The sequence below is a fragment of the Emys orbicularis genome, chromosome 1 (assembly GCF_028017835.1).
Source record: "Emys orbicularis isolate rEmyOrb1 chromosome 1, rEmyOrb1.hap1, whole genome shotgun sequence".
NCBI classification, from domain to species: Eukaryota; Metazoa; Chordata; order Testudines; family Emydidae; genus Emys; species Emys orbicularis.
The window spans coordinates 203833362-203851848 of NC_088683.1; positions in this window are offsets into that span (position 1 = coordinate 203833362).

Below are 18487 nucleotides of genomic sequence, written 5' to 3' on the forward strand. Positions count from 1 at the left end.
TTGGCCTTTGCTTCACTTTCTCCTCTGCTCCTTTTTCTCTCTTTCCCTTTGCATCTGTGTTCTCCCTCTTTCTTTATACTTGTATTGTTCTCCCCCCTCTTTCTCGGCTTCATTTATTCAGTATCTATCACATCATTCTTGGCCTTTGTCTAGCGATTGCCACATCACCACCCCAAATAGCCTACCCAGTGCTTGCCTGTAGTATGAGAAGGGGAGCAGAAACATGGGCTCTGGCGTCACTCCTTCCCCAACCTCCCCCACTCCAGTTGGCAGCTTCCTCCATATAGTGATAAGATAACTGCAGTGCCTGTAGGGCCCTCACTCAAAGCAACACCCAGAGCACTGCATTCACCAGGTGGCTTGGGGGGAAAAGCCTTGCCCTTCAACACACGGGTTCTGAGTTTTAATCCTCTTCTCTGGAGTTGTGTGTTCTGCACACATTAGTGCTCTTGACCTGCCTTTTGCTGGTGATCCTCCGCATGGCTCCGTTTGTATGTTGGGGAGGGCTGGCTTGAGGACTCCTTGGAAGGCAAGGTGGTAACATTATTGTTTAACAGACCCGTGAGTAGCCCCAAGGGCATATATGTGCTCACCCAGCCTGCTGTCAGTTTCTCCAATTCAGTTGGCTGACAGCTCCTTCAGGTGACCAGCCCGCCAGGGCTTACCAAAACCAGCACAACAGGAAGTAGCCATGACAGTTAGGGCATTTCCCTAGTTCCTAGGGACCCTAGAGTTACCCTGTTTGTTTATAATACCTGCCATTGTGTGGATCACTCACATTCAAGCAGAGTGTGGTGAACAAGAGCCAGTTAATTTATTGTTGAATGTGGCAAACTGTTTTGGAAGCTTAGAAAACAAGGTTAAGGCCAGTCCTGGCTGAGACTGCTCATAAGTAGGCCAGTCAGTACTAACCATGCTGTTGGGTTTTGTCACATAGAGGTCTTTCACTATGGTCTAGACTGAAACTATTACTTAACATAAGCTGCTCTACAACTGTCACACCTGATTAGGACTTATGGTCACTACTGAACTGGGTCAGATTCTCAGACAATCCTAAAGCAAGTGGTGTGACCTAATAGAAAAACACTGAACTATGACTCAGGAAACCTGGGTTCTATTCTCAGCTCTACCATTGGCCTGCTGGGTGACCTTGCATAAGTCACTGCACTACTGTGCCTCAGTTTCCCCATATGGAAGTATGGCCCTCCTTTGCCAAACAATTTGAGATCTGCTGCTGAAGACTGCTATATGGGAGTTAGGTATTATTAATAAATACATTTAAGTGTCCCTTAAAGATCTGGGAAGGATGAAATAAGAAAAATCTCTTTATTTTAATTTATAAAACACTAATTTAGTAGGCATTATCACTTGCCCTTAAACCAATACCAGGACAAGAAGGATTACCCTAAAATAAACTATATAAGCAAAATGGACATTTTTCAGAGGTAGGTTTGAGTCTGATCTCATAACCCATAAAACTATTCTGGAATTTCTGGGAGGGATACAAAGTTTAGTTATTACAGACCCCCCACACACACACTCATGAAGATACTGTACTTTCCATTCTCTTTAAAAAGGTCTAATGAAGGATGATCTAACTCCATATAAGCCCTTCATCTTACCATATTTTGTTAAAGAAGTGATAGTCCTTTGGCGGCTGTGACGACCCATCCTTTCCCCACATACATAATAAAGTAGGAAGAAGAATCATAAATTGATTAAAATGAAAAACAACACTTGCCTGGTCAAATAGCGTAAAACATGGATGTCCCGTTTTCAGTTAGCCAATCAGGGCTGCCCAGAGGATTCAGGGGGCCCGGGGCAAAGCAATTTCAGGGGCCCCTTCCATAAAAAAAAGTTGCAATACTATAGAATACTATATTCTCGTGGGAGCCCCTGTGGGGCCTGGGGCAAATTGCCCCACTTGCCCCCTTGGGCGGCCCTGTAGCCAATAGGCCTGGGAGGAATAAAAAAAAAAAAAAGTTTAGTGACACACAAGTTAGGGTACCATGAAAAAGAGTCATTCATGGGCATAAAATTACAAGTTTCATTGATCTGGCTCAGAGTTCTATTATAAACTGAAATTCATCTCTTTATCTAAGACTTGCACTCCGTATGAGGCAGATCCTGCCACCTCCACCCTGCCCCCTAGAGCAGATAGCTCTGAGGTCAGTAGACCCAATACAGTTCTTCTACAAAGATAAGGCAGGGTTTCAGGAGCCCATACAGAGGTGTAGCCTGAATGCTATGGAACAGACTCTTGTGAGGTGCCTACCATGCTGTGGTGAGAAAGGGAGGAACAGGATTATGCAGATCCTGTGGAGGGAATTGCAGCAGGATTGGAGGCTAGGCTCTAATGATACAGTGACAGGAATGGAGCTGCCCTGATGCTACTCCAAGTCCTTAGCCCTGGCACTCTCCTGCCATCCCCTCTTTCCATCCCTGAAAAGAACCCCAGCACAAACCCTGTATATTCCAGTGGTGAAACAGGGTTATAGATACCATACAGCTCTGATTTCTGCTTTACTTCTGTAGGGCACCATAGCTTTTTCAACATGTGTGACCTGTCATTCATGGCCCATATCATGCAAACACTTAGGCATGTGTGTAACTTTAGGCCTGGTCTACGCTAAAAAGTTAGGTTGACGTAAGCCACCTTCATCCACCTAGTTGTGCATGTGTCTCCCCTTACATTTGTCTCCCACTGATGTAAGCACCCCATTACAGCGATGCAATAACACCACCTCCCTGAGCAGCATTGAACCTTGGTCGATGTACTGAGGTTGACACAGCATGAGTGTAAACACTGAGTTGCTTATGTCTACCCTACCAGTTCTCCAGCAGCTGTCCCCCAATGCCCAAACATTGAGCACTCTAGTCACAATTGTGACCTCACTGCCCAGGGGCACAGAGACCTGGATCCCTGCCCCCTTCGCTTCTTTAAAGCTCCACGAATTTTTTTAATACCTTTTCCTGATTGTCCAGCTTGGCAAGCACGCCTAGCAACTCTCCATTGTTGTGTGTAACTGGCCAGCTGACCATGCTGGCTACGCACTCCAGACACACTGCTGCCTGTAGTAGACAGGAAATATTGGATCTCCTGGGCCTGTGAGGAAAACAGGCTGTTCAGGCACAGCTCCAAACCAGTCATAGAAACGTCAACATCAACAAGCAGATTACTCGGGTGATGCAAGTGAGGGGTATGACAGGGATCAGCAGCAGCACGAGAAACCAAAGGAACTGCATCAGGCATACCAGAAGGCCAGGGAGGCCAACAGTCGATCCAGTGTTGAGCAACAGACCTGCTATTTTTACAAAGAGATGCATGCCATACTTGGCAGAGACCTACCATCATCCCGGGTACTTCTGAGGAGTCCAAACCACAGGGTCCTGGTGTGAACAGTGAGGACAGGAGAGGAAAGGGTGAAGGATGGGGAACATGTGACTGGGGGGATGGGTCCAGCTATGCCATGATCCAGGACCTGTTTGAGACTCCACAGCAGTCCAGTCAGTTCCAACAGCTGAGCACAGGCAAGCCCGATGCAGGGAAAGGATTTTAGGGTAAGCATGTAATTGTATTTCCTATTACAATGATGTACCGATGGCACCCCCAACTTAACAGGGGGCAGCTTCTGACTTTTCATTAATGTACTCATACTAGAAGAGGTAGTGGTACAACAAAGAAGGTAGCATTATCATCGGCTTTCATTCCCCGGTAGAGTTAAGCAAAGGGGGCCATGCAGAGTAGTTTGATTATGTTCACAGGGATGTCCATTGAATCCGCCTCAGAGATTGCAATGAAATTTTCAAGGAGGTACTCTGCAACCCTCTCCTCCCTAGAAAGCTTCCGGCTTGCCTTATTTCTTCCTTCACAGCAGGACACATTCCCACTCCAGTCAGTAAGAACTTCAACACGCACCATTTCAGTACACAGGCTAGCAGCATTCAGACCCGGGCGACTTTGGGACATCAGCAAATCACTACTGCCTGTGAAAAAACGGTGTCACCATTCAGTGCCATTGCCCTAGACTCTTAATTTCATGCAACCGAGCAATTCCCTCCTTATTTCCCTCACCCCTGGTGGGCCATACTCGCCACAGCTGGTGCTGCAAAGCAGCAGTGGCAATAGGCATGGCTTGTTTAACACTTTAGGGTTGCAAAGGAAGGGAGTTCTGAATCTTAACTTTCGCTTTCCATTGTGACTATGCTGACAATGGTACCTCTCTGGGTTTTATTTGTAGCTGCTGCTGTAGCAGCAGCCTTCCCCTGCCACATCAGTGGAACACCAGTGACAGATAAGGAGGAGAAAAGAAGACTTGGGATGACATGTTCAGTGAGATCCTACAAGGCAGTGCTGCAGAAGATCATGAGCAAAGGACCTGGAGGGTGAATACTGAAAACTCTATGGAGAAGTAAAGAGCAGACAGGAGAAAGGCCCAGGAGTCCCAGCAGGAAAAGGAGAGGAAGATGCACCAGGACATAATGGAGCTTCTCCAGCCGCAAACACAGGTGCTGCAGACTCTTGTGAACCTACAGGTGAAACAATCGCAGGCTCAACTCCCTCTGCAGTCCATGGCAAACTCCATTACAGCACCTCCCTGCAGCCCCCCTCCTCAACATTCCACATGGCATCAGCAGCCACATCCCTACCCCTACCACTCCACCCCAGGGGACATTAAGGACAACCACAGCTTCACATACACTGATCTGTGAAAGCCACGGTTGCTATACGTGTAGGTAAAATGGAGATGAATGCTTTTGCCCCTTGTTAAGTTCTGTTCCAGGAATTCATTAAGCTTTTAATGTATTTGCTTTTAAATTGCACCTTTTTGTGTGCTGGTTTTGTTACTGAATAAAATTCTATTATTTGGAAAATAATTCATCTTTATTAGTTCACAACATATGCTGCAAAGTGCAGTTCTGAAAGCATCTACTTGTTACTGTACAGTGTGAAAATTCATAGGATCAGTAACACACACAATTATCATAAATGCACAGCAAGCACAGCAAAATTAATAGGTGCATTGACAGTGTTATGTCCATAGATGTACACCAAGCACCACACAATTCCTAACAGACCATATCGGCCAGTGCTCATTTCTCACGCCCAGACGCAGTGCCCCATCGTCTGCAGCTGCTCAGTGAATGCCAACAACAAGCTTGAATTGGTTCTCGCTGTGTCCCACAGCAATCTGTCCTCCATGAAATCATCCCATTGCCTGCTAATTCGGTTCTTCTTACAGCTCTGCAAATACCGGAGGATCGTGTGTCCTGTGCTTGCAACACTTATGACAATAGTGCAGAGCTGTGCAGGCTCCATGCTGCTGTCAGAGATGGAGGACAGCAAAGAGGGTTATGCAGCTGCATGGGATTTTTAAAAGAGGCGTGCAATTTATGGGATAGAGATGACATTATGAGATGGAGATAGTTTTATACTGGGAGGTTGGCCCCTTGCTCCCAGTCACGCCAGCACAACTCGTTTCTGCCCCACTTTGCACTGCCAAAACTTCCCAAAAGTCAGTGTGCTGGACAATGGTGGGTTGCACACTGAGAGGCCTACCCACGGTGCACCACACCATGCATTGACAAGCACTTCTGGTGAGTGTACACAGTGCGGATGCAAGGAGCCAAGTATGCACGCACAAGCAATATACTAAGGCCATGTCTACACTAGAGACCTTACAGCGACCCAGCCGTACTGATGCAGCTGCACCACTGTAAGGTCTCCCGTGTAGCCGCTCTATGCAGAGGGAAGAGAGTGTTTGCAGGATTGAGGCCACAGTAACTAAAGCTTTATTTCATATACCATTACACTTATGACACAAATCAATAAACAGCAACAACATTCAAAATTAAGGATGACACCGATCAGCTCCCAGATTTGCGAGGCAAGAAAAGAGATTTGCCGCATTTTAATTCTGAATTTCTGGTTTCGAGTTGATTTAATCCCAAATTCCACAATATTTAGATTTCCTGAGCCAAATTTTGCTCTTACTGAGCCCTTTATAGGAATGTCTCCTTCTGACCCACCAGGATCTGTAATCTGAGCCCTGGTCTACACTACGAGGTTAGGTTGAATTTAGCCGCATTAGGTCAATTTTATAAGCAATGCGTCTACACAAGCAACCCCGTTCTGTTGACCTAAAGGGCTCTTAAAATCAACTGCTGTACTCCTCCCCGGCAAGGGGAGTAGCACTAAAATCGACCTTGTTGGGTCGAATTTGGGGTAGTGCGGACGCAAATCGACGTTATTGGCCTCCGGGAGCTATCCCAGAGTGCTCCAATGTGACCGCTCTGGACAGCACTTTCAACTCCGGTGCACTAGCCAGGTACACAGGAAAAGCCCCGGGAACTTTTGAATTTCATTTCCTGTTTGATCAGCGTGGCGAGTTCAGCAGCACAGGTGACCATGCAGTCCCCCCAGAATTGCAAACTAGCTCCAGCATGGAGCGAACGGGAGACACTGGATCTGATTGCTGTATGGGGAGAAGAGATTGCTTCTATGATCAGCTGCATGGCATTCTAGGGGAGGACCCTACCACTACCCCACCACTGTCCGTAGATACCTGCAAGAGGGGAGTCTCACACAACACAGAGGAGGATTTTGTGGATGAGGAAGAGGAGGAGGAGGAAAATGCACAGCAGGCAAGCTGTGAATCTGTTCTCCCCAGCAGCCAGGACCTTTTTATCACCCTGGAGCCAATACCATCCCAAGGCGGGATCCCGACCCTGTAGGCGGAGAAGGCACCTCTGGTGAGCGCACATTTGTAACTACAATACAGGGTTTAAAAGCAATAGTGTTTAATGTTTGATTTTCCCTGAAGCCTTGGGATGCATTTGCGGCCAGTACAGCTACTGGAAAAGTCTGTTAATGTGCCTGGGGATGGAGCAGGAATCCTCCAGGGACATCTCCATGAAGCTCTCCTGGAGGTACTCTGAAAGCCTTTGCAGAAGGTTTCTGGGGAGGGCTGCCTTATTTCGTCCTCCACAGTAGGACACTTTACCACACCAAGCCAGTAGCAAATAGTCTGGAATCATTGCAGCACAAAGCATTGCAGCGAAGGGTCCTGGGTTTTGGTCGCATTCAAGCAACCTTCAGTCTATATCTTTCTGTGTTAGCCTCAGGAGCGATATCATTCATGGTCACCTGGTTGAAATATGGGAATTTTTGTAAAGGGAACAGTAAAAGGACCCCGTTCATGCTGGGCTGTTTGCGCTTGGCTAAAAGGGATCATCCCTGAGAATAGCCACGCGGTGGGGGGAGGGGTGAAGGGATCATCCCAAATAGCCACGCGGAAGGGTGGGGGGAGGTGTGTGCTGCACATCCACCCGAAAACCGCAGCCCCTCCTTTTAAATGGCAAACCCAACCGGCATTGTTTGCTCTGGGAAAGGAGGGCACTGCAGTTTGAAACCATTCCCACATGTTATGAAGGCGTTAGAAGCCAACCCCGCATACCCATTGGCTTACCATGGCTGCCTGGAAACCGAATTCCATTGCCCAGCCGTGTGTGATGTGTCACCATACTGGCAGGCGCTCAATATAAAAGGCAAAATGCGACCTTGTACCTAAAGCACATGTGCTGTCTGCTGTGAATTGCTTGATTCACTGTGAAAGAGTCTCCCTTTTGTTCTCAGAAATGTATCATCTTAAATTTTACTCTCCCTTTTTATCCCCCCACAGGTGCAAATGTTTCTGTGCTCCCCCTATCATCTCCATCCCTGAGGTTATCGCAGATTAGAAGGCGGAAAAAAACGCACTCACGATGACATGTTTTCCGAGCTCATACAGTCCTCCCGCACTGACAGGGCGCAGCTGAATGCATGGAGGCATTCAGTGGCAGAGTCCAGGAAAGCATACAGAGAACACGATGAGCAGAGGCAGGAGGCAATGCTGAGGCTAATGGGGGAACAAACGGACATGCTCAGGCATCTGGTGGAGCTGCAGAAAAGCCAGCAAGAGCACAGACTGCCGTTGCATCCACTGTACAACCGCCTGCCCTCCTCCCCAAGTTCCATATCCTCCTCACCCAGACGCCCAAGAACGCGGTGGGGGAGGCTCCAGGCACCCAGCCACTCCAGAGGATGGCCCAAGCAACAGAAGGCTGTCATTCAAACAGTTTTGATTTGTAGTGTGGCTACAATAAGCAATGTGGCCTTGTCCTTCCCTCCTCCCCCACCCCACCCGGGCTACCTTATCAATTATCTCCCTTTTTTAAAAATAATAAAGAATGCATAGTTTCAAAACAATAGTGACTTTATTTCCTTTGCCAGCTGTGATTGAAGGGGGGAGGGTGGTTGGCTTACAAGAAATTAAAATCAACAAAGGGGGCAGGTTTGAATCAAGGACAAACACACACAACTGTCACACCGTAGCCTGGCCAGTCATGAAACTGGTTTTCAAAGCCTCTCTGATGCGCAGCGTGCCTACCTGTGCTCTTCTAATCGCCCTGGTGTCTGGCTATTCAAAATTGGCAGCCAGGCGATTTGCCTCAACCTCCCACCCCACCATAAACATCTCCCCCTTACTCTCACAGATATTATGGAGCACACAGCAAGCAGTAATAACGATGGGAATATTGGTTGCACTGAGGTCTAACCTAGTCAGCAAACAGCACCAGCGAGCTTTTAAACATCCAAAGGCACATTCTACCACCATTCTGCACTTGCTCAGCCTATAGTTGAACTGCTCCTTACTACTGTCCAAGCTGCCTGTGTATGGCTTCATGAGCCATGGGAGCAAGGGGTAGGCTGGATCTCCAAGGATAACTATTGGCATTTCAACATCCCCAACAGTAATTTTCTGGTCTGGGAAGTAAGTCCCTTCTTGCAGCTGCTCAAACAGCCTGGAGTTCCTAAAGATGCGAGCGTCATGCACCTTTCCCAGCCATCCCACGCTGATGTCGGTGAAACGTCCCTTGTGATTCACCAGTGCTTGCACCACCATTGAGAAGTACCACTTGCGGTTTACGTACTGGTTGGCAAGGTGGTCCGGTGCCAAGATAGGGATATGCGTTCCGTCTATCGCCCCACCACAGTTAGGGAATCCCATTGCAGCAAAGCCATCCACTATGACCTGCACATTTCCCAGAGTCACTACTCTTGATAGCAGAACATCAGTGATTGCACTGGCTACTTGAATCACAGCAGTTCCCACAGTAGATTTGCCCACTCCAAATTAATTCCCGACTGACCGGTAGCAGTCAGGCGTTGCAAGCTTCCACAGGGCTATCACCACTCGCTTCTCAACTGTGAGGGCAGATCTCATCTTGATATTCCTGAGCTTCAGGGCAGGGGAAAGCAACTCACAGAGTTCCAGGAAAGTGGCCTTATGCACGCGAAAGTTTCGCAGCCACTGGGAATCATCCCATACCTGCAACACTATGCGGTCCCACCAATCTGTGCTTGTATGCCAGTCCCAGAACTGGTGTTCCATGGCATGAGCCTGCCCCATTGCCACCGGTGTGTCCAAATTGCCACATCCCATTCATTCAGGAACATCTGTGTCCATGTCCTCCTCACAATCGTCCTTGTGCTAGCGGCTCCTAGCCAGGTTCTGCACATACTGCAGGATGTGCAAGGTGTTTACAATGCTCACAACAGCAACAGTGAGCTGAGCGGGCTCCATGCTTGCCGTGCTATGGCGTCTGCACGGGTAACCCAGGAAAAAAGGCATGAAATGATTGTCTGCAGTTGCTTTCATGGCGAGAGGGAGGGAGGGGAGACTGACGACATGTACCCAAAACCATCCACGACAGAGTTTTTGCCCCATCAGGCATTGGGAGCTTAACCCAGAATTCCAATGGGCAGCAGAGACTGCAGGAACTGTGGGATAGCTTCCCACAGTACACCGCTCCATGAGTCGATGCTAGCCACGGTAGTGAGGACGCACTCTGCCGACTTAATGTGCTTAGTGGGGGCATACACAATCGACTGTATAAAATCGATTTCTAAAAATCAACTTCTATAAAATTGACCTAAATTCATAGTGTAGACATATTCTTAGTTCATATTGTATCCGCTGATCTCTAGGTCAGTTTGAGGTTAATGCATGTCAAAGCTGTTCACAAAAAGTGGATACATAATCACTGATTTTAGAGGTTAGTAATTCAGCTATTCTTAATATGTCAAATTAGCTTGTTTTGTTTTGTTTTGTTTTTAAGGAATTTACACTAGAGCTGGTCAAAAATCTTCCATCTGAACACTTTTTGACAGAAAATGGCTTTTCAACTAAACAGAGAGTCATAGGAAAAATCCATTTTTGTAAAAAAGATTGGGTTGTGTTGAAAAACAAAATCCAGAAAGCTATTCTTTTGGAGAGGCAGAGGAGATTCAGCAACCTTCGGTATAGCTGCTGTTCTCCCAGTTTTCCCCGCTTCTCCAAAGCCTTATAGTTCAACTACAAGTAATGGCCTAAAAGGAGGCAAAGACAATTTTAGGCTGTAAATACCAGGAGAAACAGTGAGACGTACAAGGCTGTGGAAATGTCTTCCATGGGAAGTAGTAGAGGTCCCATTACTTGGAACCTTTAAATCTGGATTGGATAAAACATTAAATGCAATACAAGGAATAATCCTGCAGTGGCCCCAAGAGATGGCTCGAATGGCCTAACAGTATCCCAGCTCACTTTGAGCCACATTAATGACATACAACTGATCCTCGATGGGACATGCAGGTAAAAATACAGTGGAGCTCAGCTCCTCTCATTGGTGATAAGAGCTATGGGCCTAATCTACATATGTAGTGCAAGTGAACCCCTGGGTTGGGTGCATTGGTTCCAGGACACCTAAAGGGTTAAACTAATTCAAGATTTCTGTGATGGTATAGCCTAGGTTGCACAACTGGATTCATTATGAAACATGAGGTTCCTACTTACTAAAGGCTTTCAGCATGGGATAAAGGGAGCTTTCTGCTTGTTAAACATACAGCCTATTTATAAAATCAGAGAATAGCTTTAAACTTGCTACTGATATTAAATCTCTCTCACACACACAAAGATCATACAGCCCAGTCACTTGAAACAATTGTTAGCACAGATAACTAGTGACATCTAGCGACCAGTTCACCTAGTGCAGGAGAACATTATAGTCCAAATTCTGGACTCAGTAACACCTAACTCATGAAAACCATTAATCTCAATAGGGTCCCAATCGTGTAACTGAAGGGAAAATATGGTCCCCTGGCTTTAGTCCAGGGATTTATAACTGTATAATTTTCTCCCAGCTAGAAATCATACTGCCCTCATGCTAAATGTATTAGTTTTAAAATAGAATGCCATTTGCGTAAATAAAAATCACCATTCTAAATAATTAAGGAAGAGCCATGGAATTCACTTTCCTATTTAAAAGTTTACCCAATTCAGTTCTACACATCTCCTCAAAACAAAGATCATATGCAAAATTATTTTTGCTACATCTGTCAAAATGCTACAAATTCAGATTTTAAACAACAATGATGGCAAACATCATGTTATTAATAATATTGGTCATGGATCAAGCTTTATTTCTAATTAAGAATTCAGAGCATGAAATGTAATTTATGTAAACACATTTTTTTTTAAAAAGGTACTTTATTAATAATATGTTGACATGTGATCAGTGAAACTCATCATCAGAGCACCCTTGAGCCAAGACACAGTATTGCAGGGGTTTTTCTATGCCAGCACTTTTACTTTTACTTTTTGCCATGCTGGTTCTACAGAAGTCTGCAGCTTCCACGGCCCAGCCCATAAGTGCTGGAAGTAAGGTGCTGCCGCACCCCCCTGGCTTGAAGTGGTTTCCATAACATGCAGAGTTTACAGTTTGGTTCCATGGCTCTTACTACCACAACTATACAAATTGTTCCATCACCCCTGGCCCAGCCTTCCAGCTAGTCACCTTTCAAGTTCAGTCCCCGTCCAGGATAACATAAGTCTGACTCAAATTCCAAACAAACACAAAAGTTCATCTACCCACCTTCTGGGCTCAGCTCTCAGCCCCTCCTGGATTATCTTTAAGTCTTTCCCAATTCGGTTGTAGAGAAGAGCACTGACTACCAAGTTTCTTTCCCAGAAGTCCCTCTCACAATCTACCACTCACTGAAGTTCCCTGCTTTTCATCTCTAGTTCCAGGCCCTGCAGAGTTCTTCCTTGTTCTTTCAGCTGAGCACGGCCTCCCAGGTAGCCCCTTTTCACTGGCAGGTCCCTACTATTTTCCTTCCCAAAAGACTCCCTACTAATCCTCCCACAGCACCCTAACCTGCTTAAATGTTCTCTCAGCCCTTTCTCTGAGGCCCTGATGGTCAGCAGGCTAACACCTGACCCCAGTAGTTCCTCCCCCTCAGGCTGGTAGGCAGTTAATTATGGCCCAGCTGGGGCTAGCACCATTTCTCCTTATAGGGGCCAGTCACTCCATGCTCTGGAGTCCCTCACTCAAATGAAAAGCAAAACTTCTCCCCATCCACCAGGCTTGAACTTTTAATGCATCCTCAGCCCTCCCCAGCTCTCCATTCTTCTGCAGAACAGTGACCCTCAGGGGTTATCTCCCTCCAGTCTTGCCCCTAGTCTGGATCCTCAACTCCAGGCTACCCCTACAGCCTTCTGCCCGTGAGTTAGCCTTTCATAGAATCATAGAATCATAGAATATCAGGGTTGGAAAGGACCTCAGGAAGTCATCTAGTCCAACCCCCTGCTCAAAGCAGGACCAATTCCCAACTAAATCATCCCAGCCAGGGCTTTGTCAAGCCGGGCCTTAAAAACCTCCAAGGAAGGAGACTCCACCACCTCCCTAGGTAATGCATTCCAGTGCTTCACCACCCTCCTAGTGAAATAGTGTTTCCTAATATCCAACCTAGACCTCCCCCACTGCAACTTGAGACCATTGCTCCTTGTTCTGTCATCTGCCACCATTGAGAACAGCCGAGTTCCATCCTCTTTGGAACCCCCCTTCAGGTAGTTGTAGGCTGCTATCAAATCCCCCCTCATTCTTCTCTTCTGGAGACTAAACAATCCCAGTTCCCTCAGCCTCTCCTCATAAGTCATGCACTCCAGACCCCTAATCATTTTTGTTGCCCTCCGCTGGACTCTTTCCAATTTTTCCACATCCTTCTTGTAGTGTGGGGCCCAAAACTGGACACAGTACTCAAGATGAGGCCTCACCAATGTTGAATAAAGGGGAACGATCACGTCCCTCGATCTGCTGGCAATGCCCCTACTTATACAGCCCAAAATGCCGTTAGCCTTCTTGGCAACAAGAGCACACTGTTGACTCATATCCAGCTTCTCGTCCACTGTGACCCCTAGGTCCTTTTCTGCAGAACTGCTACCTAGCCATTCGGTCCCTAGTCTGTAGCTGTGCATGGGATTCTTCCGTCCTAAGTGCAGGACTCTGCACTTGTCCTTGTTGAACCTCATCAGGTTTCTTTTGGCCCAATCCTCTAATTTGTCTAGGTCCCTCTGTATCCGATCCCTACCCTCTAGTGTATCTACCACGCCTCCTAGTTTAGTGTCATCGGCAAACTTGCTGAGAGTGCAGTCCACTCCATCCTCCAGATCATTAATAAAGATATTAAACAAAACCGGCCCCAGGACCGACCCTTGGGGCACTCCGCTTGAAACTGGCTGCCAACTAGACATGGAGCCATTGATCACTACCCGTTGAGCCCGACGATCTAGCCAGCTTTCTATCCACCTTACAGTCCATTCATCCAGCCCATACTTCTTTAACTTGGCAGCAAGAATACTGTGAGAGACCGTATCAAAAGCTTTGCTAAAGTCAAGGAATAACACGTCCACTGCTTTCCCCTCATCCACAGAGCCAGTTATCTCATCATAGAAGGCAATTAGGTTAGTCAGGCACGACTTTTCTCAAGCCCACTTCAGGAGTCTCCTCCTGCCCTATCCCATAAGAACCACTCCCCAGGACATAAAACTTCTTCTGAGCCTCCTCTCACCAACTGACTCTCTCAGCCTTTTGTATAAACCCTCCCACTCTTTCAGCAGAGTCCAGTCATTACCCAAGGACACCAGATTCCAAGCCAATTCCAATCAGCTGGCAAGGCTGAATCCTGACTACTATTCAAGGGCTGGCCAGCCTGTAACAGGGCCACAAGTAGCTGCCTGTTCTAGATAAGTTTCTCCTTTAATTTAGGAATAGAGGTGATGAGGTGGTCTCTCTTATATTCAAGTTTAAAAAGTGACTCAGCCTTTGAGTAGTTCATTAATGTTATTTACTGATTAGGCAGCACCTCTACATGAGGAAGCGGGGCAAAGCTGCACTACTGGGGAAATTCTGCCCTGGAATCATCCTTATGCCCTGTTGCCAACTTTCCCAATTTTATCACAAGTCTGGCAAGTGTTTAGTGTTTTTGTTAGAGGCCCAGCTTCTGGAATCAGGTTATTACCTGAGAATATCAGCTTCTTCTTTTTTTTAAGGAAGTTTCTGACCTTCGTGGCTATAGAGGAAGCTTGAAGTTGTGAACCTTAAACAGTCTAGCACCAGAAGGCAAATAAAAAGAACCCAACATTTTTTAAAACTCATGACTTTTCAGCCAGTCATGATTTTGGGGGCCTGACTCATGATTTTGGAATGCTTGGGGTTGGTGGTACTGCAATGGGTGGAGTGGATTGCTCACTATTAGTGCGCCAGCTCTACTGGTTGAGCCAGTGCAGGGGTAGACATGATTTCCCCACCCATCCCTGCCCCCTTTTGGGGGTTTTGCTCCCTGATGAGAACAGGAACAAGCAGTTCTTGCACTCCCCAGAGCACAGTGACTGCCATTGTGAGTGGCACCAGGGGTGGAGAGAGGTTTCTTGTCCACCCTCTAACCCTACCTAGCCAAACCAGGGCTATCCACAATCCGATCTGAGGCTTCTGAAACCATTAGGAACTTCCAGTTCAGCCACAGAAATGATCCACACACACAAACAAACAAACAAATCACACACTAAGCAAACCGATATATGGCTATAGGGTGACCAGATGTCCCAGTTTTATAGGGACAGTCCTGATTTTTGGTTCTTTTTCTTATATAGACTCCTGTTACCCCCCACCCCCGTCCCGATTTTTCACACTTGCTGTTTGGTCACCGTATATGGCTACCCAGCATAGCTTCTGCTAGCCAAGGTACAGCCTGTCTTTGCTACTAGAAATGCATCCTGTAATCATTCATGTCACTTCTTTCTTTATCCATGTTTATAAAATGACTACATAGGAGAAAAATACAGTCGTGAAAAGCCAGGGTCAAATTACTGATGTTCTATGTGAGGAATAGATGTCAAAGATACCTTATTACAGACCATCACAAGTATGAAAGAATTGTTACATATATTCCAGCATCATCGTGACAATATCAAGATAGTAAAAGAGCATAGGGCCTGATCCAAAGCCAACAGTAACTCACATTGCCTTCAGTTTGCTTTGAATCAGATCCTGTGTTTTCAAAACTGTGTGTGTCTTGTATACTTATAAAGGTAAAAGCAAAGTTTGATTAGTACCATACATCTAAATTTTAAAGAGACATGGCATGGGCAGCTTTTATTCTTCCTAGGCAAATATAGACACTGACTACATAATTCCTGATAGTTTATTTCATCCTGAGCTGGATGAATACTGTAGAAAATGTCTCATGAAAATTCATTGGTATGTTTAAATGAATTTCCATTGACTGTTCAGGCTGATATTCTGGCAAGTGATTTTACGGGCAGGAATATTCACTGAAATAGCAAATCTTCAGTAAATACTGCAGAATATACCAGAAAGCAAAATTTGAATTTGTAATCATGAGCATCTTGGAGCAGAAACCTGATTCTAAGCAGTACCCTTATCCAGCCAGGGAACAGAATTACCCTCAGTGCCCTATGCACTCAGTCAAAACAGCTTAAATTTCATATCCTCACAACAAACTGTTCATGGGCAAGTTACAAACCATGAATTATTTGTGCCCTCTGAAACATTTCAGAGCCCATTCCCACATGATGCGGTGTAGTTGGGGATTTGATGTGCCCCAGGTCTACCATATAGCAAAGTATGTAAAGATACCATACAGGGACCCTAGCCCAGCAGAGGCAGCTAGGAGTACATGGAGCTAAACACAAAAGTCTGGGAGGGCTCTAGAGGACTAGAGAAGGCTGGAGGCCTGTCATGGGACTGGTGGGGGCACGGTCACTCTAGTCTACATGACTTTGAAGGTATGTTGATTAGGCATCTCAATGATTACCTCTGCCAGTAATAGCTGCTCAACTCATCCTGTGTAAAGCCTCTCTCCACCCTTGCCCTGACCTAAACCAACATCAACAAATGCTCCAACCTTGTCTCAGCTGGCAATAAACTCTTGACACTCAGTGATGAGAAAAGGTCTTACAGCTCCTTCTGCCAAAATTCTCACACAACCCTCTCCAGTGACAAGTGCCTCAGCTCAACACAGTATTTAAGACCATCCACACTCCCAGAATGTTCTGTGTGCATAAGGGAAGTCTGCCTGAGGTCTTCCTGTAGTACTTTGGCAGAGCTCCCAGAAAACCCAAGCCTGGCTCTTTCCACAGAAAAGACAAAAGTCCAGAGTAAAACGATGTTTGAGGGTGGGAGAGCCCAGTTATACAGTTCATCCAAAAAAATACTTCAGTTAGCTGAGCCCTGTACAATCTGGCCACAGAATGGCACAATCTAAAAGAAAAGGGGTGAAGTGAAGCTATTAAATCATCATAATTCTGAGAGTAGGGAGGTTGACACATCTCATCAGACAGTCCCAGACAGATATGCAGGCACACTACAGAAAAGTCTCATGAATTCTGTGCTCTTCGGTTCCTGGCACACCCTGTAATGTGAGTCTACTCAAACTTGCTTGCAAACACTGCGCAGTACATACATGTGCCAACTTCCCATTCCTTTAAAGGCTTCAAAAGTCAAGCTTAGCAGATGTGAATGCAGATGATGCCTTTGATTGAGGATATTGTTATTACTGAATGCACTTCTGTCACATTTTCTCAACTGAATGCAACCTCTAAGGAGTTATCTGTAGACAAACTGCTTTGGAGAGCAGTACAGACACTTTCTTTTTGATATTACATGTGTTTGTTCTCTTGAAAGGCTTTTAGCCCTGAGGTAAGGATTAGACAACAATTTAGCAGCCTGAAAAGACATCATAAAAAAATCCTGTCAGCTGTAGAAGAAAGAGGCCTGATTTGTTTTTCAAAGGTGTAGCATTGTTTTCCACACTAGCTTTGTTGCTGCCAACAGCAAATGTAACGCAGAGACATTTTTGCAAATGAAGTAAAACTAAGGAATTTATTACTATAACATCTATGCAATAGTTGCTCTCTTCTTTTCACTACTACTACCCAAGAAACAATCACCAAATATTTTAATATGTAGCTCACCAGAAGAAACAACACAAACCAACTTCCAACAGAAATAATTCCATCAGCAACCACTGAATGGAGCCTGTTTTGTAACCACTCTAGAAGTTGTTACATTTGTGTCAACAACAGTTTGAAGAAAATTCCCCTCTGGTTGATCTGGATACAATTCCCACTTTTGCAGAAATCCAGTGTGCCAACAGCCAGTGCTTTTTCAGTGTCAGCATTCCCTTTGTGGGGTGTTTACTCAGCCCTGAGGCAGAGAGAACAGCTCAAGTCAGAGGGCTGTGCTTCTGTCAATTCCAGTAGACAGAAGCCTAAGCCACAAAATGATTGAAAGGACCAGGGCTCACACAGAGCCAGGCTGTTTCCAGCTACTCTCCTACGCCCAGCAGAATTGTGAACAGGACGCACTATTCTACTCCCTTGCCAGTGTGGATTTTTGCTAGTTAATGTTGTATCGATCTCAACTTAGGGCCAAAAGAGTTAAAGGGGTTTAGCTCATGTGGTAACACTCCATCCTGAATTATAGTACCCAGTCCTACAGCAAGATTGATTCCACTAGTCCATATACCAGCTTTGGTTCTATGGGGAGGGATAGCTTGGTGGTTTGAGCATTAGCCTACTAAACCCAGAGTTGTGAGTTCAATCCTTGAGGGGGCTATTTAGGGCTCTGAGGCAAAAAATTGGTCCTGTTAGTGAAGGCAGCGGACTAGACTCAATGACCTTTCAAGGTCCCTTCCAGCTCTATGAGATAGGTAATCATATCTATGAGATATCTCCATATATATGTGTAACAGGACCAATTACAGATCAAATCCATCATCTGAATGAAGTAATTTCCTCCCCTCTATCTTTTGAATCTAAACAAACTTCTAGTTGGGTGACAATCTCATGAAGTTTAATAGTTGTTTCATTGGCATAACCTAAACACCATTTCTGAAAATTGTCATATCTGATTTTGCTTAAATCTTTTGCCAGTATAGTCTATGTTATCAATGGAGATGTAAATGCACTGAATCAGTATTCTGGTGTGAGTGATCAAAGGTTCTGGTTTTTCCATCAGAGTAATTCTGGAAGCTGGTCCTGGACTCACAGCTTCTTCATCCTTGAATATAATGTGGTGCAGGCATAAGTAAAAGAGGAAAAATTTCTAG